This window comes from Schistocerca americana, chromosome 10, assembly GCF_021461395.2.
Source record: "Schistocerca americana isolate TAMUIC-IGC-003095 chromosome 10, iqSchAmer2.1, whole genome shotgun sequence".
Taxonomy (NCBI): domain Eukaryota; kingdom Metazoa; phylum Arthropoda; class Insecta; order Orthoptera; family Acrididae; genus Schistocerca; species Schistocerca americana.
In genome coordinates, this window is record NC_060128.1 from 64326589 (window position 1) to 64351039 (window position 24451).

The 24451-nt window shown below is 44.5% G+C and overlaps 1 protein-coding gene and 1 pseudogene across 1 annotated transcript in view; both read right to left on the bottom strand.

The window, feature by feature from the left end:
• Positions 1-24451, bottom strand: part of LOC124552679 (carbonic anhydrase 2-like) — a 208128-nt gene that overhangs the window by 128857 nt on the left and 54820 nt on the right. The gene's annotated exons all lie outside the window — the stretch shown is intronic.
• Positions 5868-5985, bottom strand: LOC124552889 (annotated as a pseudogene).

The window sequence follows — 24451 nt, forward strand, 5'->3', positions numbered from 1 at the left end:
GTACAATGTGCATTAGCAGCAAATTCATAAAACTGATAGGTACCTAACCCAGAAGAAGATAACGTGAAATACTCACACAGCTAATTTAACAATAGGCCATTGGGACAGTATGGTCTCCCAACGTTGGATTGGCACTTGACATTAGCATTGCCAACTTAAAAAATATCGTAAGTAATCCAGAAAAAAGCAAACTTACTGGCTGTAAACCGTAAAACTCAACACTGCAAGTAGCGTTTGTAGACATAAAGAAAAATGTGGACATAGTGTGACACATTCGAAAAACTGTGGAAGAACTACACCATGTGATCAAAAGTATCCGGACTCCAGGTTGAAAATGACTTACAAGTTCGTGACGTCCTCCATCGGTAACACTGGAATTCAGTCTGGTGTTGGCCCACGCTTACCCTTTATGACAGCTTCCACTCTCGCAAGCATGGGTTCAATCAGGTGATGGAAGGTTTCTTAGGGAATGGTAGCCCTTTCTTCACGGAGTGCTGCACTGAGGAGTGGTATCGATGTCGTTCGGTGAGACCTGGCACGAAGTCGGCGTTCCAAAACATCCCAAAGGTGTTCTCTAGAATTCACGTCAGGACTCTGTGCAGGTAAGTCCATTACAGGGATGTTGTTGTCTTGTAAGCACTCCGCCACAGACCGTGCATTATTAACAGATGGTCGATCGTATTGGAAGATGAAATCGCCATCCCGAATTGCTCTTCAACAGTGGGAAGCAAGACGATGCTTAAAACATCACTGTAGGCCTGTGGTGTGATAGTGCCACGCAAAACAACAAGGTGTGCTAGCCCCGTCCATGAAAAACACGATCACACCATAACACCATCGCTTCCGAATTTTACTACACACGCTGGCAGATAACGTTCACCGGGCATTCACCATATCCACACCCTGCCATCGGATCGCCACATTGTGTATCGTGATTCGTCACTCCATACAACGTTTTTCCACTGTTCAATCGTCCAATGTTTACTCTCCTCACACCAAGGGAGACGTCGTTTGGCATTTACCGGCGTGATGTGTGGCTTATGAGCAGCCGCTCGACCATGAAATCCAAGGTTTCTCACCTCTTGCCTAACTGTTATAGTATTTGTAGTGGATCCTGATGCAGTTTGGAAGTCCTGTGTGGTGATCTGGATAGATGTCTGCCTATTACACATTACGGCCCTATTCAACTGTCGGCAGTCTCTGTCAGTCAATAGACGAGGTCGGCCTGTACGATTTTGTGCTGTACGTGTCCCTTCACGTTTCCACTTGACTATCACATCGAAAACAGTGGTCCTAGGGATGTTTAGGAATGTGGAAATCTCGCGTACAGACGTATGACGCAAGTGACACCCGATCACCTGAGCACGTCCGAAGTCTGTGAGTTACGCGGAGCGCCCCATTATGCTCTCTCACGATGTCTAATGACAACTGAGGTCTCTGATATCGAGTGCCTGGCAGTAGGTGGCAGCACAATGCACCTAATATGAAAAATGTATGTTTTTGGGGGTGTTCAAAAATGCTTCAAATGGCTCTGAGTACTATGGGACTTAACATCTGAGGTCATCAGTCCTCTAGAACTTAGAACTTTAAACCTAACTAACCTAAGGATATCACACACATCCATGCCCGAGGCAGGATTCGAAACTGCGACCGTAGCGGTCGCGCGGTTCCAGACTGTAGCGCCTAGAACCGCGTGGCCACCCAGGCCGGCTTTTGGGGGTGTCCGGATACTTTTGAACACATTTTGTATCTACGGAAAAGTAAAGGAATGACGGCTCGCCAGTGCTGCAAAACAGATGATTACGGCAAGAAGCCACATGTAGTGATGTGCCAGTCATGATCATGTCTGTAGCCGGAAGTTTTTAAAAGAAGCTGTTATAAGACACAGATCGATATGTAACATACAGCGTCAAAAATACCACTTTTCAACGTCTTTACAATACAGTCCTCTGGAAATAAAGCTCACGCACAGAAGAGGTAGATTGTAAAACTCATTCAACCAGTACTGTCGGAGCACAAAAAAGGCGAATATGTTACTCTTTAAAAGAGTGACGGGAAAGTGTACGACCAGCTGGCCCATTCCCCATTCCGCCTTTCCCAGTCAACAGCTTTTGCGTGCGCATATATTCGCATTCTTAACAAAGAATATTGTAAAACCTTTTGTCTAGACTCTCCTTGTAGTTAAGCCTTCATACACAGCATACCCATCTCACTGCAACTGTCTATACATGTCTCTCTCACACTGTCTGCCTTTTTCTCCCATTGGTTTCCAGTATATCCCGGTGCAGTTGTCTCCTCTCTCACTTACACTGTCTCCTTTTGTCTTTATTTCCCGCTGCCACTGTCTTCACCACACCTCAGCAGCTCAAAAACTCTTGGAGATCCAACTTACTTTTTCTGCTATACCCACGCGTTCTAAATTTCGGTCCAAAATGGTCGCTCCCCTATATACAAGTGCACGGTCTCCACTCGTCTCTCTTTTTATTTCTGCTGCGCCCTATCTCTTTTGCTCCCACTGCTACTATCTCCAGTCAACTCTCATGCTGTCACTGTTTATCACAGACTATCAATAGCCCATCTTTTTCTAGCTCCCACTGCTATGGTCTTCATCCATCTGCCTTTCTGTTTCACTGCCACTCTCTCTCGCTCTCTCTCTCTCTCTCTCTCTCTCTCTCTCTCTCTCTCTCACACACACACACACACACACACACACACACACACACACATTGTCAGTGTCTTTCTGCTGCTCTCCTTTAGGACAAACAGCGCTAATGTGTTCGCTCGCCAAGACTTTTGGTGAAGAGGGTGGAATGGGGATTGAGGCAGCTGGTTCCCCACTTTTCTGTCAGAGTCATTTAAAGAGGAGTACATTAGCCTTTTTTCTGTTCTGACAGGCGCATTTTTCCGCTGGTTACTACTTTTCCCTTCTGCAGCAGGGTGCACTGCTCATGCTGTATAATACGAGCTAGCTGAGTACCCGGCATTGTTGTATCACGCCTTCTCCTTCTCCCCTCTCTCTGCCCTCACCTCCTCCCTAACTCCTTGTCCATGTCCTGCTTCCTCCTCTCTGTCTGTCCATCTCTTCCTCTCCCCTTCTCTTTCCACGTTATCACCCCCATCCTAATAGGAGGTTGCAGCTTCTTACCCCATCGTGTTTCTTACCCAATCATATACCAAGTAAACTAAGTGATATGTGTACCAAGTTTGAAATCGATTAAAGTGTTTAGGAGGATTTTTTGCCCGCACCTTTACCAGCATACACACGTCAGATAAATTTCACATATATTTAATATATTTCATACATATTTTTACACATATTTCACATATATCTCTAGCGAATTTAGCCCTGTAGTTTCGTCAATCATACAATGAAGGCTTTCATGACGGAATGGTACTGTTGTTGATAATTCTTCCGGGTTATATGGCCGTGGTCCATGGAATTCTTCTATTCCAGGAATAGAAGAATTCCATAGACCACGGCCATATAACCCGAAAGAATTATCAACTAACAGTTTCGTCAATATTTGTATCGTCATATCTGCCAAACTATGTGCTGTACAAAGAAATTTGTAGGCGCTCACAGCGGTGTATTTGGTTACTGTGTGCGAAATGTGTTTCGGATACATTTAGTAGCAAACAAGTAACAAATTTAATCGTCATGCATGATGTGGCAGTTTTTGAAGCATCTCAGTATTAAGACGTCATTTCTCCTTAACTATACGTCGCACAATGACATAATTTTGTAGGTACATTCAGTGATATATGTAAATACTGTCAGCACAATGTACCACGAATGCAGTTAGTACTAAAGAATTAATAAATTAAGACATCATGCCGAATGTGGCAGTTTTCCTCCATGAACACCGAAAATGTAGTAAGCGATACACTTTCAGGCTTTCGTCATGTTGTGGGGGTCGTCAGCGATAAAAAGTTTCGTAAAGATTTGAAATTGAGCGTAAAGTTTCTAGCAAGCCACTAAGTGGTATCTTTCTCTAATACTGGATGAGTAAAGTCTTCTTTTTCGGCCCTACCGCTACCTCTTTGAAAGATAAGTGGTTCTTAGCCGCCAAAGATTCTTTGCACACAGTATGTGATACATGTACCAAGTTTGGTTGAAGTCGGTCAAGTGGTTTACGAGGATATGTGGAATAGTCATACACACATTTCTATAATTTGTGTGAATGCTACAGCTGCGTAAAGTTTTTACACTTAATTTATATTCTTCGATAGATTTATATACTTTGATATATAACAACAACAAATAGGTATGCTTAATATAAGGTTAACATAAGATAGTTGGTTCTACATTTTCTTCTGTATACTTTGCTCATCTGTTTGCAAGTTATGGGAAACACGTCGCTTATGAACCGTATATTAAAACAGTAAAAATGTTATTAGAAATATTCTACTGAATTTACAGTCTTTCCAGTTTCACATAATACTTGGCAGTCATTTTAAGTGCTTTTTCAGGCACGTTATGACCCTCTTAGTCCAGTTTTTTGTCACTGCAATACCACTTTGGGCCTATTTGTACAGGCCTCAAGTGTCCAACATACAGAGGCAGCGTGCCATGAAATGACATTTCTGACTAATAAAAAGTCCGGTGACCACAGAACCCTTGTAATGCCCCTCCAACCCCTGCGATGTCCTTATAACCCTTGCGACATTTTCACTACGTTAGTTAAAACTACATCTACGCCTGAGACCGGAACTTACGTGCATATTCTACGTTCATAAGTGCGGTAACTTTGAACTGCGGTAACGGATAATATCGAAGAAAGTTTCGATATTCCCCGAGAATATTATCTTAAGGGCAGATGGTAAAAATTTCGACAATCTACCATGCACAGACGTAATAGAAGTGGCTATTCCCACAATTGGTGCTTCTAGTACCCAAAAATCATGGTTTTCCGGGGTTTTCTCAGAAACTGTCAGTGAACAAATGGTGGTTTTATTGTATAAGCCATCTAAGGTCCACCCTAGACTACCCGCAATGCAAGAGAACCAACCGATTTACTCAATTTGCCTGGGTCGGAGGAAGTGTGCAATGCATAAATTTTAGCGCTGTGCTATAGCATAGCTACAGAGTGCCTGTTCTTCCGATGCGTACACAAATGGTCACTATGCCACGGGCTATCCACAGCACTTGACCCCTTATCTCTGAAATCAACAGAACACAAGACCCCCTGAAAAATCACATCTATCGTGCAGCTTTTTCGAAAATATTGGTCCCATCCACTGTCTCACACGGATCGGTATTGCTGATCAGCACGAGATCCGCACCACATAGCATGGATAGAGAAAATATAGAAGGTCCAAAGAAGAGCGGCACATTTTGTCACAGTTTAATTTAGTAAGCGCAAAAGCATCTGAGATATGATCAACCAACCCGTGTGCCAGACGCTGTAAGGGAGACGTTCTCCAACAAGGTGTGATTTAGTGTTAAAACTCCGGGAGCGTACATTTCCACAGGAGTCAACTAATACACTGATTCCTGCTACGTACATCTCGCGGGAACAGCACGAAGACAAAATTAGAGAGATTGGAGCCCACACGGAGGCTCACCAACGAAACATTCACGAGTGGAACAGCAAAAGGGGAAAGTGAAAAAGGTACTCAAAGTACCCTCGGTCACACTCCATAAGCTGGCTTGCGGGATATAAAAGCACTCCGTCTTCAGGTCACAAGTGGCCCATCGGGACCATCCGACAGCCGTGTCATCCTCAGCTAAGGATGCGGATAGGAGGGGTGTGTGGTCAGCACACCGCTCTCCCGGTCGTTACGATGGTTTTCTGTGGCCGGAGCCGCTACTATTCTGTCGAGTAGCTCCTCAATTGGCATCACGAGGCTGAGTGCACCCCGAAAAATGGCAACAGCGCGTGGCGGTCCGGACGGTCACCCATCCAAGTGCCAGCCACGTCCGAGTGCGCTTAACTTCGGTGGTCTGGCGGGAACCGGTGTATCCACTGCGGCAAGGCCGTTGCCGTGCAAGGACATAGATGTAGATAAAAACGAAGAAAAAAGCTTTTGTACTTACATTTTCACGTTTTTCTGTATCGCGTTATGAATGTACAGTGTGAATTACCTACAACTTGTACCACAGGTATTGCGGAAGTGGAACGTGCTGTTCATGTGCGGCTTTCGCAGAACGAACTGGTACTCGGGCTCTCATACTGTTTAACCAATACACAGATTTTAAGAGCACTCAGAAAAGTATTTTTTGTGCAAAGAGGCGCTTTTTAAAGCGAGCAATGTAAAACTGGAAATTTGCAGAGGTCACAGCAATATTCAAGAAAGGTAGTAGGAGCAATCCCATATCGTTAACGTCGATATACAGCAGTATTTTAGAACATATATTGTGTTCGAACATTATGAATTACTTCGAAGAAAACGGTCTACTGACACACAGTCAACATGGGTTTAGAAAACATAGTTACTGTGAAACACAACTAACTCTTTATTTACATGAAGTGTTGAGTGCTATTGACAAGGGATTTCAGATCGATTCCGTATTTCTGAGTATCCGGAAGGCTTTCGACACTGTACCACACAAGCGGTTTGTAGTGAAATTGCGTGCTTATGGAATATCGTCTCGGTTATGCGACTGGATTTGTGATTTCCTGTCAGAGGTTAGAGTTCGTAGTAATTGACGGAAAGCCATCGAGTAAAACAGAAGTGATTTCTGGCGTTTCCCGAGCTAGTGTTATAGGCCCTTTGCTGTTCCTTATCTATATAAACGATTTGGGAGACAATCTGAGCTGCCTTCTTCGGTTGTTTGCAGATGACGCTGTCGTTTATCGACTAATAACCTCATTAGAAGATCAAAACGATTTAGAAAAAATACCTGAATGGTGCTAAAAGTTGCAGTTGACCCTAAATAACGAAAAGTGTGAGGTCATCCACATGAGTACTAAAAGCAACTCGTTATACTTCGATTACACGGTAAATCAGTCTAATCTAAAAGCCGTAAATTCAACTAAAGGTATTACAAGTACGAACAACTTCAATTGGAAAGAACACAAAGAAAATGTTGTGGGGAAGGCTAACCAAAGGCTGCGTTTTATTGGCAGGACACTTAGAAAATGTAACAGACCTACTAAGGAGATTGCCTACACTACGCTTGTCCGTCCTCTTTTAGAATACTGCTGCGCGGTGTGGGATCTTTACCAGGTAGGACTGACTGAGTACTTCGAAAAAGTTCAAAGAAAGGCAGCACGTTTTGTTTTATCGCGAAGTATGGGAGAGACTGTGACAGAAATGATACAGGATTTGGGCTGGAAATCATAAAGGTGTTTTTCGTTGCAACGTAGTCTTCTTACGAAATTCCAATCACCAACTTTCTCCTCCGAATTCGCAAAATATTTTGTTGACACTGACCTACATAGGGAGGAACGATCACGACGATAAAATATGGGAAGTCAGAGCTCGTACGGAAAGATATAGGTGTTCATTCTTTCCGCGCGCTATACGAGATTTGAATAATAGAGAATTGTGAAGGTCGTTCGATGAACCCTCTGCCAGGCACTAAAATATGATTTGCAGAGTATCCATGTAGATGTAGATGTAGATTGACATTACGAGACTAGGAGTAGAGTAAATTAGAATGTCAGTGATCTTTCTTTCAGGATTACAGTGCGAGTCGTTTACGAGATATCCTATTTTGAAAAATTTCCGCAGCTACAGTTGTTTGTGCGATTCTACCCGCATAGTTGTTATGTACGAAATTACCTTTGCTTACAGTGTGCTTGTGTGTTCCTTGAGTGCTCTGCGATTCCTAGTCAGTTAGTGTGTATCAGTCCAAGCAGTGGGTCGTGAGTGGACGATGGGATTTCAAAAATGGTTCTAAGCACTATGGGAGATAACATCTGAGGTCATCAGTCCCCTAGACTTAGAACTGCTTAAACCTAGCTAACCTAAGGACATCACACACATCCATGCCCGAGGCAGGATTCGAACCTGCGACGTAGCAGCAGCGCGGTTCCGGACTGAAGCGGCGAGAATCGCTCGGCCACAGCGGCCGGCCGATGGGATTTACCAACGCAGAAAAAGCAGACATGAACATGGTGTACGGAGCGTGTAGGATGAATGTAGTTCCTTCTTGTACGGTCGATGCAGCAAACATCCCAATACACGTCAACTATCTCAGCAATTATCTTCAACCAGTTACGTGAAAGCTGTAGTGTAATACCTAGACAACGTAAGAAAAGGAAACGAGTGACGACAGAAGAGGGGGGGAATTGACGTTCTTGCTGCAGTTGCACTTGATCCGCAGTCGCACGAGGAGGCGACCCGAGTCAGGCAAGTGTCCTGCGTATTCTCCACCGGCATGTTTCCATTCCTATCACATCTCCCTCCATTAAGAGCTGCATGGAAATGATTATGGGGAGCGTGTTAACTTATGCACCTTGGCACTAAGACAGGATATTCTAGATGTATGATGGATCTTGTTTAGTGATGAAGTGACATTCCATCGTGGCCAGCTAAACCGGTTGCCTGTTGACGGTCCCACTGGCTTCGTCAGGTGGAACGTCGGCGTCTATGGAAAGTGTGTGTGGGATAGTGAACCATCAGCTCTTCGGCCCGTTTTTCATAGACGGAACACTGAACCCGCACAAGTGTTGGAGCCCCCTAACAGACTATCTTCCACGGATACTAGAAGACGTTCCTCTGTAGACTAGGTGAAACCTGTGGTACCAGAATGATGGCTGTCCAGACCACAGTGCACGAATTGTTTCCAAATAGTTGAATTCGATGCAGAGCGCCTGTATGTTGGCCGGCCCGTTCTCCGGATTTGACGGCTGTAGATTTTTTTGAGGGGAAAGCTCAAAGACGCTGTCTACAAGGACGTACCAACTACATCCGATCACATGCAACGCTGTGTTACTGCAGCCTGGTCGGACATCTCAGCTGAAATGGTAACATGTGTGCGGCAGCCGTTCCGTACCAGAATGGAAGCGTGTATTGCCGCTGCCGGTGGTCATTTTGAACACAACCTGTGATGGTCAGTTGTCTCGTTACTGATCAGAATCCTCATTACTAGTGCGTGTACCTGTGTTGTTCTTTAGTGTGTGCCACCACAGATATTGTGCAAGTGGCGGTGCGGGAACTTTTCAAAATACAATATCTCGTAAACGACTCGCTTAAGAATTCTGCAGCACCATCTTTTTATTTTATTAATGTCAATAGGCATTGGTCCATTTACAAAAGCGTGCAGCTTATCCTGCATGACAACCGATACTATATCTATCACCTGAGTGCCATTTTGGACATCTGTTGTGACTTGGATGCGATGCAGCTCTGTACTGAGTTCTGGGACGATTTGTTGCATTCGCACCGTTCATTTCCAGACACATGTTCAATGGACCTTTTTTCTTCCATTTCCAGTCAGGAATCCGTCCTTGAGGTTTGTCTGTTTTGTCAAGGAAGTGCTGGAGCTTATCGAGGACAAAGCTTCCCACGACGGCGGGAAAGTGGCTATCTGATTTCGGCATGCCCACCGCACAACGAACGGGAGGGATGTCAACTTATTTACCCAGGGAACTGAGTTACGACACGGGAGCCCTGAAAGCCCCAGTTCCGCAGACTGAGCCCCTGCTATTACCAGAGCAAAGGCAAATTTTCTGTAAAGTTTTGAGCCGCGTGGAGAACGGAGAAGGGGGTCTTCATTTCTTGGACGCACCTGGGGCACTGGCAAGACATTCCTATTGACTTAGTTGCTGGCCCAGTCGTGCAAGGAGAGGAACGTCACCTAGCTGTTGCGTCCTCTAGAAGAGCCGCGACCTAGCGCAGCGGAGGAAGAACTGTACAAGCTTCCTCTGAACTTTGCAAGTGAGGAAACGCCGACTTGCAATATAAGCCAGTCGTCGCGACATTCCATTGCGGTAGTGCAAACTGCTCGAGCTCACACAAGCGTGTGATCGGGTGCAGCGTGCAGAACATCTGCTGTTAACCCAATGTTGACGAGTGGAGTCGCCGTCTTGCTCGCAGCCGACTTCCGACAGACGCTGCCGGTCATCCAGCGAGGCACTGCGGCAAGCGATATCAACGCGTGTCTTGAAACTCCGCCACTGTGGGCACCCGTAGAAGGTTTACAGCTGACAACTAACATGAGAGCCCAACTCTACAATGACCAAGAGTCTGGACTCTTTGCTCGATACTCCCTCGAGATCGGCGAGGCCCGCATGCCAATAACGCGGAAGGCCTAATAAAATGTGAAAGCCGCTTCCGAAATGCTGCAAGCTCGGATGATAATCTAATTAACGAGATTTTTACGAGCTTACAGGAGTGGTTATATGAAAGTTATCTTGGCGCCTGAGAATGGATCGGTGGGAAGCATGAATGAAGAATTGGAAATTTGTGGTAAGGCCTTATGGGACCAAACTGCTGAGATCATCGGTCCCTAACCTTACACACTACTTAATCTAACTTACACTAACTTACGCTGTGGACAACACACATACACCCTGAGCCGTGGCGCGGCTGGCGCCAGTTTTCCCGCACTTAGAATGGCATCGCTGCCATCGATTATAGGGTCACCATCTTTGCCTTCCGCGACTCAGGCCGGTGGACGGGTGGTTAACGGGGAGGGAGAAAAGAGACAGCGGAGTGGAGATTCGCAGGGTCGGAGGTGGCTTGTTGACGTTTACCGTGAGGCCTGTGGTACGACGCCTGTACGCTATGGGCAGGCTCAGCGAGAGATCCCGGCACTGACTTGATGGGACCTCGAGTTTGTGCACTGTTGTGTTTTGGGGCTTTTCTGCTGCGAGGGCATGTATAGGTTCTGGTTACTGGCCACTGAAATTGAGACGTGTCTACGGCGTGACGGAGGAAATGTGTGATGCTCGCCGCTGTTGCATGTGAAAACGCTTCGTCTGCCTCGTGTCTGTGCAGGAGATTATGTGAAGTAAATAGCTGATAGCACGGCGAGGTCTTGCTCTCACGCGGTGTTGAATATATTTCGGAATTACTGAATGGTGAAGATATCCCACGTGTAAAGCAAATGTAGCCATTTGCGCCATACTAGGGTACTGTTTTATTCTGCTTGAATCTGTGTCAATTATATGTGCATTTATATGCCCTTCTTTAGTTGCAGAAGTTATAGAAGTGTGTAAACAGAGAGCTATGTGGAAAGGGATGTAAAGTTGATATAAGTGGAAACACTCGAAGTCTATGTTACTAAAGGTGCCTTTCGATACCAGCACCTACCTTGGGTAATAAGTGTTATTCTGAGGCTGCCTTGCTACTGTAAGTAATTATTATACACAAAATTGTTTATTCTGATTATACTAAATTGGAGATGTAAGGTCGGCTGTGTGGCGCTGTAAATTACTATTGTCTCCTCTGTGTGGCAGCCTAGCATTGTCAGTGGCTTCAATCATTATTCCTGTCATATTTCGAGTTTTGTATTCGCGGGTTTACTTAAGCTGACGCTGTTGAGTTGTAAGACCTATAAACAGGCAAGTCAAACTCAGTATTCTATGAGCTCAAGACGATATTCGATTGCGTGCTACCTTAGTTTGTTATAGGTTAGAAGTATTTTACGTGTTAAATATTCTGCTGTTTGCCTTGTCTAAAGAGGAGCTAGTTCTGCGAAGTAGTCGTTTATATTTTATTAGTGTGTTACGCGTTGTGCCTTTTCATGTTAATTGTTTTTTAAGAAGCCACAAATGACTCTGTGTATGTCGCAGGTAGCTGAAACTGACGTGTTCACCGGGGTCGCCTTTTTTTACTACGGCACATCCGGCTATCCTCCTTCAGTACATTTGTCTCGCTTATATCGTTACTGCGTTTGTCGAGTGGAATTAGGGCTTACTGTAATCACCTTATATGTTGAAGTTTATATCCCTTTCCAGGGCGCGAACCTTCGTGGATATAGTCGTATTCTCATCTGTAAAGATTGATAATGTTATTCATTTGTTCTCGTCACACGTATGATTACTTATCTTGTTACATTTAATATCAGTAAAATGTAAGTGTTAGCGAGGTCCGAATTGGGACGTCGTATTCTCCTCTTGTGGAAACAAATTTAACTGATTTTATTCATTTTTTAAGTAGCCTTTAGATGCGTACATTTTGTCTCCATGTTTGGTGTTTTTATGGCTTCCACGTTAATTAAAATTACAATAAAGGTAAATTTTGGCAACGGAGGGTTTCGTGCATTATTAGTTGCTAAGTGGATCCTAAGTTAAGTGCAGGAACCCTACCAATTGGTAGCAGAGCGTCGTTCAATTGGTACGGCTACCCCGCGGCCATGAATAAGATAATTATCACTCAAGTACCTGGTGAGGTGACCACGTACAAGTCAGTCGATACAGTGATGACGACGAAACGTCATGCCATGTAGAGTTTCTAAACTCATTAGAGCTGTCGGGGATGCCGTCCGACAAGTTGGAGCTGCATGTGGGTGTGCCTGTCTTACTGATGCGTAACCTGGGTGCACCACCTCTGTGCAGTGGCGGCACTTGAGAAGCTGCACCGTGCAGTCCTCCATCATCACGGGTAGGGCCGAGAGAGAGGCAGTATTCATACCATGAATTCCCATCATCCCAACAAACCACAAGTTTAAACGCTTGCAGTTCTCATTGAAAGGGGCCTTATCGATCAGTACAAATAATAGTAAAGTACATACGTCAAAAGTGGCAGGTATTCATCTTCGCACCCCATGTTTTTCGCACAGACACCTCTACATTGGCTGCTCGCGTGAATCAAGAACCGGACACCTCTACATATACTCGGAAAACAAGTCCCGAATCGTTGTTTACAGAGACGTGTTGGAGCAGATTCCTGGCTCTCCATACATACCAAAATATATTTTCCGGGCTAGCCATGTCGCAAAAAGTCGAGCAAATATTTACATTTACTCCCTTTCCTTGTACATTTTGTAGTTTGCTAACCTATCGCGTACATTTTTTTTCGTAATGTAAACGAGTGACTTTTAAGGGACTCGAGCTCTGTCACCGTTTTGCTGGGCCGCAAGTGGCTTGCGCCGCATTACCTCCAAGAGAACTTTTGTTGTTGGACATACGCATGGGTGGCAAGTTTCGGCGTTAACGCTTCCATACAGCTGACTGTTTAACCGCTGCTAGCGTGATGAAAATGTTCGATACGGCGCCTCTTGGAACTCCAAACACTACGGCTGCCTTGGTTACGGAAGCAGCCGCCACAAGAGTAACAGCTGTTTGCCCAGTGTTCGAATCCACTCAGCTCCGACATAAAGCACTCGCAACTACACAGAACACTGCTCTGACAGGACTGACACTTGAAACAACTGAGGACATTGCTGGGGCGCCGTTCGTTATCGAGTATAAAAGCGCAACCTGCAGACTTGATTAGCGTCTGCATTTGCCTTCATGCATGCGTTTCCCATGTTTTTGTGCAATCACTGTGTGTGAGGTAGATGAAATACCCCCAGACTTAAAAAAGAATGTAATAATCGAGTTGCAAACAAGGTAGATGGTGAAACATGTGAATATTACCAAACTACCTGCCTATGAAGTCACGACTGCAAAATACCAATACGAAGTATTTACGGGAGAACACAGAAACCGGTAGGGCCACCCTCGGGGAATACCAGGATGGGTTCCGGAGAGTAGTAGAAACACTCTTTATCTTAGAAGATAGGTTAAGCAAGGGGAAACCTACGTTTATTTGTAGAACAAAGTAACTAACTCCCTCAGAAGCAACTCTGCATCTTCGTACACTTTCTTTATCCGTGTTGATTCCTTGCGTGACGCTTGTTTTGCTTCAGGAACACCTATCGAGTAACTATTGAAAATGTACTGAATCGAATTCGAGAGAAAATAACTTCATGGCACAACTTGAATAAAAGAGGGGATACGTTGATTTGACACTTACTGAGGCATTATGGAATCCTAAGTCTCGTAAGGGAGGTGTCTGTGTGTGTGTGTGTGTGTGTGTGTGTGTGTGTGTGTGTGGAGGGGGGGGGGGAGAATTGTGGAGGGATACCAAGGCTTTACTACAGAAAAGGTTTCAACTAGGTGTAGGTTGCAATAGGTCCGCAGAGATAAAGATACCTGCATAATATAGACCAGCGTTTAGAGCTGCATCAAACATGCCTTCAGTTTGAAGACGACAACAACAACAACTCTACACACTTGTCCGGCTACGGTGCACAACATTTTTTTTATTTCACACGATCTACGTTTCACGTTCAAAGCCGATTTTCTGGTGTTTTGCTTGGAGTCCGAGATCGAGAGCGCGTGGAATAATGTTGACACCTGGAAAATGAAGTAAATTTTTTGTAATAATTACAATCGACGGATCAGAACTGACAATCAAATAGGTTAAAATTATTTTAAGAAGACAATTTTCTTGTGTTGCGGCGTAACCTCACGCTCAGGTCCAAGGCACTCAACTGATTAGCAAATAGCCACATTGTGACAAGAGTAGATTTGTGAGTTTACCAAACTATCAGGCTTTATATTAGCTCCCTAGGAACCAAATACCGTAATTGTTGAATTTCGTGTGTCGTCTGGCGTCATACGACACGGACGCATTCGGGATTATTTTTTTCTGGTGTCCAAATCCACTACATTTCAGCCCAAAAATTTATCGTTATAAAGCAAACAAACGAAGAGTAGCTGTTAGCGCTCATCTTCAGCAAGTATTTATCTGTCGTGGTAGTTGGGAAAAGAGATTCACTAGTTCAGAGATTCACTACAGCGCAGAGTGGAGAGCAAGAGCACGGAGTCTGTTATGATTTGTACTGTTCAAAAATGGTTCAAATGGCTCTGAGCACTATGGGACTTAACATCTGAGGTCATCAGTCCCCTACAATTTAGAACTACTTAAACCTAACTAACCTAAGGACATCACACACACCCATGCCCGGGGCAGGATTCGAACCTGCGACCGTAGCAGCAGCGCGGTTCCGGACTGAAGCGCCTGGAACCGCTCGGCCTAACGTTGGGTTTGAACAGTGGAGACCGCAGCGTACATTAACTGCCATTGGATTTTCTTTTCTAATGAAAGTTAACGCGTCGCATAAATGACTGATCATTGCGGCTACTCCATCGTATCCTGGATCAAAAATTCACGATTTTGACAATACTTAGTTTGACAGCCCATGTCGTGTTAAGTCTGAAGCAGGTACAAAAACATGTGTAAGTCTTCACGAATCATATTTAATTCCAAATCTGCAAATCGAGCACACACAGTTAGTTGCTCAATTCTTGCCAGGGCTGTCACTTTGCCAGCAAGAACGGCGGAGCACTTGTACACACTGTGGTCAAACATCACTACTCATTTCTAGTGCCATCTGGTTTTAAATACCAGCGCTGATGTATTGTCGGTTCTCAGACCATTTTGAAAATGTCTTTGCAAAATTAAATCGCCAACTTCGGCCTGGAAACTCAGGATAGAACGAAAATTCGCATCATTTGACTCTCTGTCATCTACTTTAAATTCCCAGAGTAGTGTTTAGCGCGAAGATCCAACTCCTGCCGTCCTTACAACTCGCAGTTTTCACAAGCGACTGAAGCACTCTCCATCGGTCAACATCTTTACGTGTCATTTATTTGTTCATCTGATGCACAATAGATTGTTCTCCTTTGCTGGTATCTTCAAAAAACTATCAGCGGATCCGACACATTTTAGATGATACATTGTTTCTGCACGACTCGAAAGATTTTCCAGAGCTTTCTAGTAGATAGTGTATGGCCCATCTTTTTCGACATTGTCAGATTTAAAAAGAAAGCAACGTTTACAAAACGCTCATCGTATGTGTTCAGAACACGCCAGCCAGGAGTACCTGTGAAGCCTCTGTTTTTGGAAACGAAGTGTTCTCTTCGAAACTGCCGGCAATACACAGTCTTTTTTCAAAAATTTTGTTTACAGCAGTCATCAATACGAATTTCGTACGACATCCTCTTCACCCCTGCCAGTTGCTATGTTCACTATAACGTCATGCCGCGCGGGATTAGCCGAGCGGTCTGGGGCGCTGCAGTCATCGACTGTGCGGCTGGTCCCGGCGGAGTTTCGAGTCCTCCTTCGGGCATGGGTGTGTCTGTTTGTGCTTAGGATAATTTAGGTTAAGTAGTGTGTAAGCTTAGGGACTGATGACCTTAGCAGTTAAGTCCCATAAGATCTCACACAAACATGTGAACACTATAACGTCATTTGAGTCTGAATTAATTTAACTACAGTGTGTACTGAAAGCCGCTGTGCACTGGACTACGGAATACGGATGTACATTACGTCGGAACCTGGAAACAAAGTTGGTAGAACACAAGTTGGCAGGACAGTTTTTTCATAGATACGCTTTTTTATGTGTTCTACTGTTGCGTAACATTTAACTGTTTGTTTCACTTAATGAAAGCTACTGAATGGGATTTGTGGTGTTTAAATGTTCAATTTGCTTTTAAATTATACTGGTTGCAACAGAGGAATATACACCGAGCGCCAACCGATTTGGTATTGGCGTGCGTATTCAAATTCAGTGATATGTAAACAAGCAGAATACCGTGCTGGTCTCGGTAACGGGTATATAAGGAAACAAGTGTCTGAGGCAGTTGTCAGATGGGTTACTACTGCTACAATGACAGGTTATTAAGATTTAAGTGAGTTTGAACTTTGTGCCCGATCTATGGGACACCACATCTCCGAGGTACCGATGGAGTGGGGATTTTCCCGTACAACCATTTCACAAGTGTACCGTGAATATCAGCAACCCGATAAAACATCAAATCTCTGACATCACTGCGGTCGGAAAAAGATCCTGCAACAACGGACCAATGACGACTGAAGAGAATCGTTCAACGTGACAGAAGTGCAATCCTTCCGCAAATTGCTGCAGATTTCAATGCTTGGACATTAACAAGTTCAAATGGCTCTGAGCACTATGGGACTTAACTTCTAAGGTCATCAGTCCCCTAGAACTTAGAACAACTTAAACCTAACTAACCTAAAGACATGACACATATCCATGCCCGAGGCAGGTTTCGAACCTGCGACCGTAGCAGCAGCGCGGTTCCAGACTGTAGCGCCTAGAACCGCTCGGCCTCCACGGCCGGCCATTAACAAGTCTCAGTGTGCGAACGATTCTACGAAACATCATCGATATGGGCTTTCGGAGCCGAAGGCCCGCTCGTGTACCCTTGATGACTGCACGACACAGAGCCTGGACCAGTCAACACCGACACTTGACTGTTGATGACTGGAAACAGCCGGCCGGTGTGGTCGAGCGGTTCTAGGCGCTTCAGTCTGGAACCGCGCGACCGCTACGGTCGCAGGTTCTATTCCTGCCTCGGGCATGGTTGGTTGGTTGTTTTGGGGAAGGAGACCAGACAGCAAGGTCATCGGTCTCATCGGATTAGGGAAGGAAGTCGGCCGTGCCCTTTCCTCGGGCATGGGTGGGTGTGATGTCCTTAGGTTAGTTAGGTTTAAGTAGTTCCAAGTTATAGGGGGCTGATGACCTTAGAAGTTAAGTCCCATAGTGCTCAGAGCCATTTGAACCATTTGACTGGAAACAAGTTGCTTGGTCGTTTCAGATTGTATCGAGCGGATGGACGTGTACAGGTATGGACACAACCTCATGAATCCATGGACCCTGCATGTCAGCAGGGGACTGTTCAAGCTGGTCGGGGCTCTGTAACGGAGTGGAGCGTGTGCAGTTGCAGTGATGCGCGATCCCTGGTACGCCTATAGATACGACTCGTACGTAACCATACTGTCTGATCAAATGCTTCCATTCATGTCCATTGTGCATTCCGACGGACTTGGGAAATTCCAGCAGCATAATGCGACTCGCAACACGTCCACAATTGCTACAGAGTGGCTCCAGAACACTCTCCTGAGTTTAAACGCTTCCGCTGGCCACCAGGCTCCCCAGACATGAACATTATTGATCATATCTGGGATGCCTGGCAACGTGCTGTTCAGAAGAGATCTCCACCCCCTCGTACTCTTACGGATTTATGGACAGCCCTACAAGATTCATGGTGTCAGTTCCCTCCAGCAGTACTTAGTCGAGTCAATGGCACGTCGTGTTGCGGCTCTTCTGCGCGCTCGCGGGGGACCTACACGATATTAGGCAGGTGTACCAGTCTTTGGCGCTTCATTGTATTTATCTTCAGTAGACAAGGCGATAAACACACAAATTTAGTGCAGGAGACATTTGCTGAAAAATTGCCGGGTATAGTTTTATCTGGTCGTAATACGGATCTTCGATTTCTTGAGAAATTTCGAGTGACTGGCTTAGTGTTGGATACCGAACGAACGCACTAAAAGTATCGAAAAAAAGGTTGTGGAATATTTCTGGCTATGCAGCAGAACCTAGCAAAACCATTGCACAAATTGGCACAAGGAAAAAAAGATACCGGTGTAGCGTAAAACCGGTTAGGCAAACAGTAAAACTATTCATGTAAGGCCTATAAAGTCACAGCAGTGCAAACATTGAAAGATGCGGGTCATGGAAAGCGATCCCGTTACTGCAAATGATTTACATCTCTGAATGAGGGTAACACCGCTGATCTGTTGTCACCTCCTACACAGATGAGGCCAGGTTCCACCTCTCCGGTCAAGTTAACACACACGATTATGCTCAGTGGAGAACCCCAGTACTGTGCTTCAAACTCCAATGCATGACCAGAAAATTTCCAGCGTGGATAGCAATATCCAGACGGCGCATTATTAGATCTTTATTTTTTGAAGAAACCATGAAGAGCGAACGTTATTGTTCGATCATTCACAACTAAAAGAAGTCGACATCAACTGCTCATTGTTGCAACAAGACTGCGCACACAGGTAGCAACACTGTGCGTCTTCTGGGAGTTTCTTGGGGAACGTGTCATCTCAAAAAACCTACGCCACTTCGCTCAGCGGACCATAATTCACCAGACACTTTTCATTTGGGACCTGAAAAATCTGTAATGTATTGCAATCAACAACGCACGCTTTCCATAACTGCATATACTATATGATCAAAAGTATCCGGACACCTGGTTGAAGATGACTTACAAGTTCGTGGCGCCCTCCATCGGTAACGCTGGGTTTCGATGTAGTATTGGTCCACCCTTAGCCTTTATGACAACTTCCACTCTCGCAGGGTTACGTTCAATCAGGTGCTGGAACGTTTCTTGGGGAATGGCGGCCCATTCTTCACGGAGTACTGCACTGAGGAGAGGTATCGACGTCGGTCGTTGAGGCCTGGCACGAAGTCGGCGTTCCAAAACATCCCAAAGGTGTTCTATAGGATTCAGGTCAGGACACTGTGCAGGCCAGACCGTTACAGGGATGTTATTGCCGTGCAACCACTCAGCCACAGGCCGTGCATTATGAACAGGTGCTCGACCGTGTTGAAAGATGCAGTCGCCATCGCCGAATTGCTCTTCAACAGTGCGAAACAAGAAGCTGCTTAAAACATCAATGTAGGCCTGTGCCGTGATAGTGGCACGCAAAACAAGGGGTGCAAGCCGCCTCCATAAAAAACACGACCACACCATAACACCACCGCATCCCAATTTTACTGTTGACACTACACACGCTGGCAGATGACGTTCACCGGGCATTCGCCATACCCACACCCTGCCATCGGATCGCCACATTGTGTACCGTGATTCGTCAGTCGGCACAACGTTTTTCCACTGTTCAGTCGTCCAATGTTTACGCTCCTTACACCAAGAGAGGCGTCGTTTGTCGTTTACCGGCGTGATGTGTATCTTATGAGCAGCCGCTCGACCATGAATTCCAAGTTTTCCCACCTCCAGTGTAACTGTCATAGTACTTGGATCCTGGTGCAGTCTGGAATTTCTGTGTGGTGGTCTGGATAGGTGTCTGCCTATTACACGTTACGACCCTCTTCAACTGTCGGCGGTCTCTGTCAGTCAATATACGAGGTCGGCCTGTACGCTTTTGTGCTCTACGTGTCCCTTCATGTTTTCACTTCACTATCACCTCGAAAACAGTGGACCTAGGGATGTTTAGGAGTGTGGAAATCTCGCGTATAGGCGTATGACACAAGTGACACCCAATTGTGACCACGTTCGAAGTCCTTGAGTTCCACGGACCGCCCCATTCTGCCCTCTCACGATGTCTAATGACTACTGAGGTCGCCGATGTCGAGTACCTGGCAGTAGGTGGCAGCACAAAGCACCTAATATGAAAAAGTATGTTTTTGGGGTGTCCGGATACTTTTGATCATATAGTGTAGCACAGTCAGATGTACAGAAAGCGTTTTGCAATAAAATTTAACGGGTTCAGACCTGTATATTCGCCTAGGAGCATCATTTCAAACATATATCGTAATTGTACAGACACTTTCCGAACATCCTATAGTGTTGTTGTTCTTGTTGTGGTCTTCAGTCCTGAGACTGGTTTGATGCAGCTCTCCATGCTACTCTATCCAGGCAAGCTTCTTCTCCCAGTACCTACTGCAACCTACATCCTTCTGAATCTGTTTAGTGTATTCATCTCTTGGTCTCCCTCTACGATATTTACACTCCACGGTGCCCTCCAATGCTAAATTGGTGATCCCTTGATGCCTCAGAATATGCCCTACCAACCGATCCCTTCTTCTAGTCAAGTTGTGCCACAAAGTTCTCTTCTCTCCAATTCTATTCAATACCTCCTCATTTGTTATGTGATCTACCCATCTAATCTTCACCATTCTTCTGTAGTACCACATTTCGAAAGCTTCTATTCTCTTCTTGTCTAAACTGTTTATCATCCATGTTTCACTTCCATACATGGCTACAGTCCATACAAATACTTTCAGAAACGACTTCCTGACATTTAAATCTATACTAGATGTTAACAAATTTCTCTTCTTCAGAAACGCTATCCTTGCCATTGCTAGTCTACATTTTATATCCTCTCTACTCCGACCATCAACAGTTATTTTGCTCCCCAAATAGCAAAACTCATTTACTACTTTAAGCGTCTCATTTCCTAATCTAATTCCCACACCATCACCCGATTTAATTTGACTGCATTCCATTATGCTCGTTTTGCTTTTGTTGATGTTCATCTTATATCCTCCTTTCACGACACTGTCCATTCCGTTCAGCTGCTCTTCGAGGCCCTTTGCTGTCTCTGACATAATTACAATGTCATCGACGAACATAACAGTTTTTATTTCTTCTCCATGGATTTTAATACCTACTCCAAATTTTTCTTTCGTTTCCTTCACTGCTTGCTCAATATACAGATTGAACAACATCGGGGAGACGCTACAACCCTGTCTCATTCCCTTCCCAACCACTGCTTCCCTCTCATGCCCCTCGACTCTTATAACTGCCATCTGGTTTCTGTACAATTTGTAAATAGCCTTTCGCTCCCTGTATTTTACCCCTGCCACCTTCAGAATTTGAAAGAGAGTATTCCAGTCAACATTGTCCAAGGTTTCTCTAAGTCTATAAACACTAGAAACGTAGGTTTGCCTTTCCTTATTCTATTTTCTAAGATAAGTCGTAGGGTCAGTATTGCCTCACGTGTTCCAACATTTCTACGGAATCTAAGCTGGTCGGCTTCTGCCAGTTTTTCCGTTCGTCTGTAAGGAACTCATGTTAGTATTTTGCAGCCGTGGCTTCTTAAACTGATAGTTCGGTAATTTTCACATCTGTCAACACCTGCTTTCTTTGGGATTGGAATTATTATATTCTTCTTGAAGGCTGAGGGTATTTCGCCTGTCTCATGCATATTGCTCACCAGGGAAGAGTTTTGTTAAGCCCGACTCTCCCAAGGCTGTCAGTAGTTCTAATGGAATGTTGTCTATTCCCGGGGCCTTGTTTCTACTTAGGTCTTTCCCTATAGTATCAACTGAAAATAGTTTTAAATTTGTTCAAATCTTTTTTTTTTCATATAAAATTCAGTAAAAATCACTATCCCGCTTCCATGTGCTACACATTTATCCCGATCACAACCTCGATATTGCAATATACACGTGACTAGCATTTAGAGGAAGTGCACTCAATCTTCTGCGCCCCTCATTGTTAACACGATGAACGGGAACAAACATGTAGCACGGACAATAGCGAGTGGCGTAGCGATATGCACTGACGGTTCGTCCCAGTGCTCTTCACACCGCGTCACCTCCCTATGCCCGCACATTGCAGGCCGAGTCACGTGCGTGTAGGCTTCGCATATCCTTTTAAATCCCACGCCAACCCGTGAATTACTAAAATCATTTCACGTATACCAATGGGTATGTAACCTGTACGTTTCGGTTCTGTAGAGAGTTCCAGGGGAATGGTCAATATTCAGGGACAAGGCAGGAACGCTCATTCCAAGCCATAGGGTCATAACCTCTAAAATGCATACTTTGAGAGCTATGAGCACTTCATCACCTTCGATAATGTGAAACCAATCTCTCTACATTTCGAGAGGTGGTGGAATCGACCAAAACAAGAAAAAATTATCTAAATATGGCTGTAATACGCCTGTCTTAAAAGCTACAAGTAACTGTTCAGTAGGCGAGACGCGTTTCAGAGTATCAGAGATGAACAAGTGCTCCCAACTCTTGAGGCATGCACTTCAGAACCCTTGTTTACTGAACTTTTTTTTCGTTTAGTCTATACTGCCACCTCTGAAAATATGGAAAGCAAAGAGCTTGCAGTAGAAACCATTTGTATCACCCTATCGAAGATGAAATAGTACCATAGGATAGGCTTTTAACGATCGTACTTGTCATATCCGGGAATACTGGTCACTCCCCCTGGGATATATGCAAAATTTACTAAAACCTCAATTTTGTATCTTCCTATTAAAGCCAACCTCCTGAACGTTAATATATATATGTATTTTTTTTTTTTTTTTTTTTTCAAATACATCAGATCAAGAACTACACTAAACATTTTGCTCAATAGTTAAGTTATGTGATGTTTTGAGTTTTCAAACAGTTATTATTATTATTTCCAGTTCTTTGACATTATAATTTTCATTTATACTGCTGTCAGGAGGAGTGAAGCACTTGTTTGGCGTGTGAATTTTGAACATTGTTAATGATGAATGAGAGTAGAAATCACATTGTGTAGGGTAATATACACGCATGAAATTACTGTAAACTTGCTAGTTTAACAACTATAGAAGAAGACAAAGATCTGGTTGTTTTGAATGTTTACTTTTCTAAAAATATAAAGTTTGAGATACAATGAAATACAATTCGGAGTTCTCGATTGGTCATCGAGGGAAATTATTGTGCTGTCCGTGAAAAACTCTGATGATGACTGGCTAAATTATATTCCAGCCAACCAGTAAGGAGAGTTTTCATGTGTTCTGGAAGCAGATCGCTCGTCTCGAGGAGTCATGACTGAGCATTACTAGCACACGACCTGTTTCTCGGTGTTTAGGTAAGTTTGTAAAAATGGTGCAATTTGTTTCTGCACAGACAAGTAATAGCCCGAAAACTGATGAGAACCTTTCCGGAAGTTTCGGGATCTTAGAAAAAATTGCGAATTTTTCTGATGGATTAAAGAATGACGTATTTCGGAAACTTAAGATTCTGGATATTGGTGTACCGCTTAGACATGGCGGAGCGTACTAAACTGATAACTATCACACGAAATTTTTAACCGTTTACTGACTGCGAAAAGTTGAGGTTATTTGTACAGCAGGTCGCGATTTCTATACTTGGAGAGAAAATGTGCTATCGAATGAACTGAATAGTGCGAACTGCACACAGTTAGGCGTATGTGCTTTTACGACTACTTTGTACGTAGGACATCACTATTCAAATCATATGAAGGGCTTATTTCAATAGTGGTACAGTCTGATGTTTAAACAGCTGAACCACGTAGAGCCACATTACGAGTCGCATCAGGGCTTACTGTGGTGGGGCGGGGGGGGGGGGGGGGGGGGGGGAGCGAGCCTGGGGCAGCAGAAGTGTACCAAGGAACTCAGGATACTAGCAGTGTAGTCCATAAAGGACCTGCTCCGGCTGTTGGTGATCATCATAAGAAGTGCATCATCACTTTCGCTCGCTTTAAGTCCACGTCCTCAGGTTTCGAGCCAAAATGTTCTTCCTCGTCGTCTCTCACCAGATATCTTTCCTTGAAGAACGTTCTGCAGCAACGAGCATCTGTTTCCACTCCTCATTACGTGGCGGAGACATTGTAGTTTTATGCATTTTAATATGTTTAGGAATTCTTTCTTTCTTTTTCTTCATTTTGCGGAGAATGTCGATGTTAGTAATGTTATCTGTTCACGGCACTCTTAAGGTACACATGCACACCTAGCGACAAGTTGCACGACATTGTGCGCCAACAGTTGTTAGATTAGATCAGTACTTGTTCCATAGATTATGAATACGACGCTTCGTAATGATGTGGAACGTGTCACGTTAATAAAAGGTGTCTATACAAGATATTACATTGCACAAAATATTACATGACACTCATTTTTTTTTCCGCAGCAGTCGCTACGAGAGTCCCGTGTCCACGACTTCGAAATCAGGTGCACAACGCAATGTCCCAAAAAAACTGCTCTCTATACGTTTAAT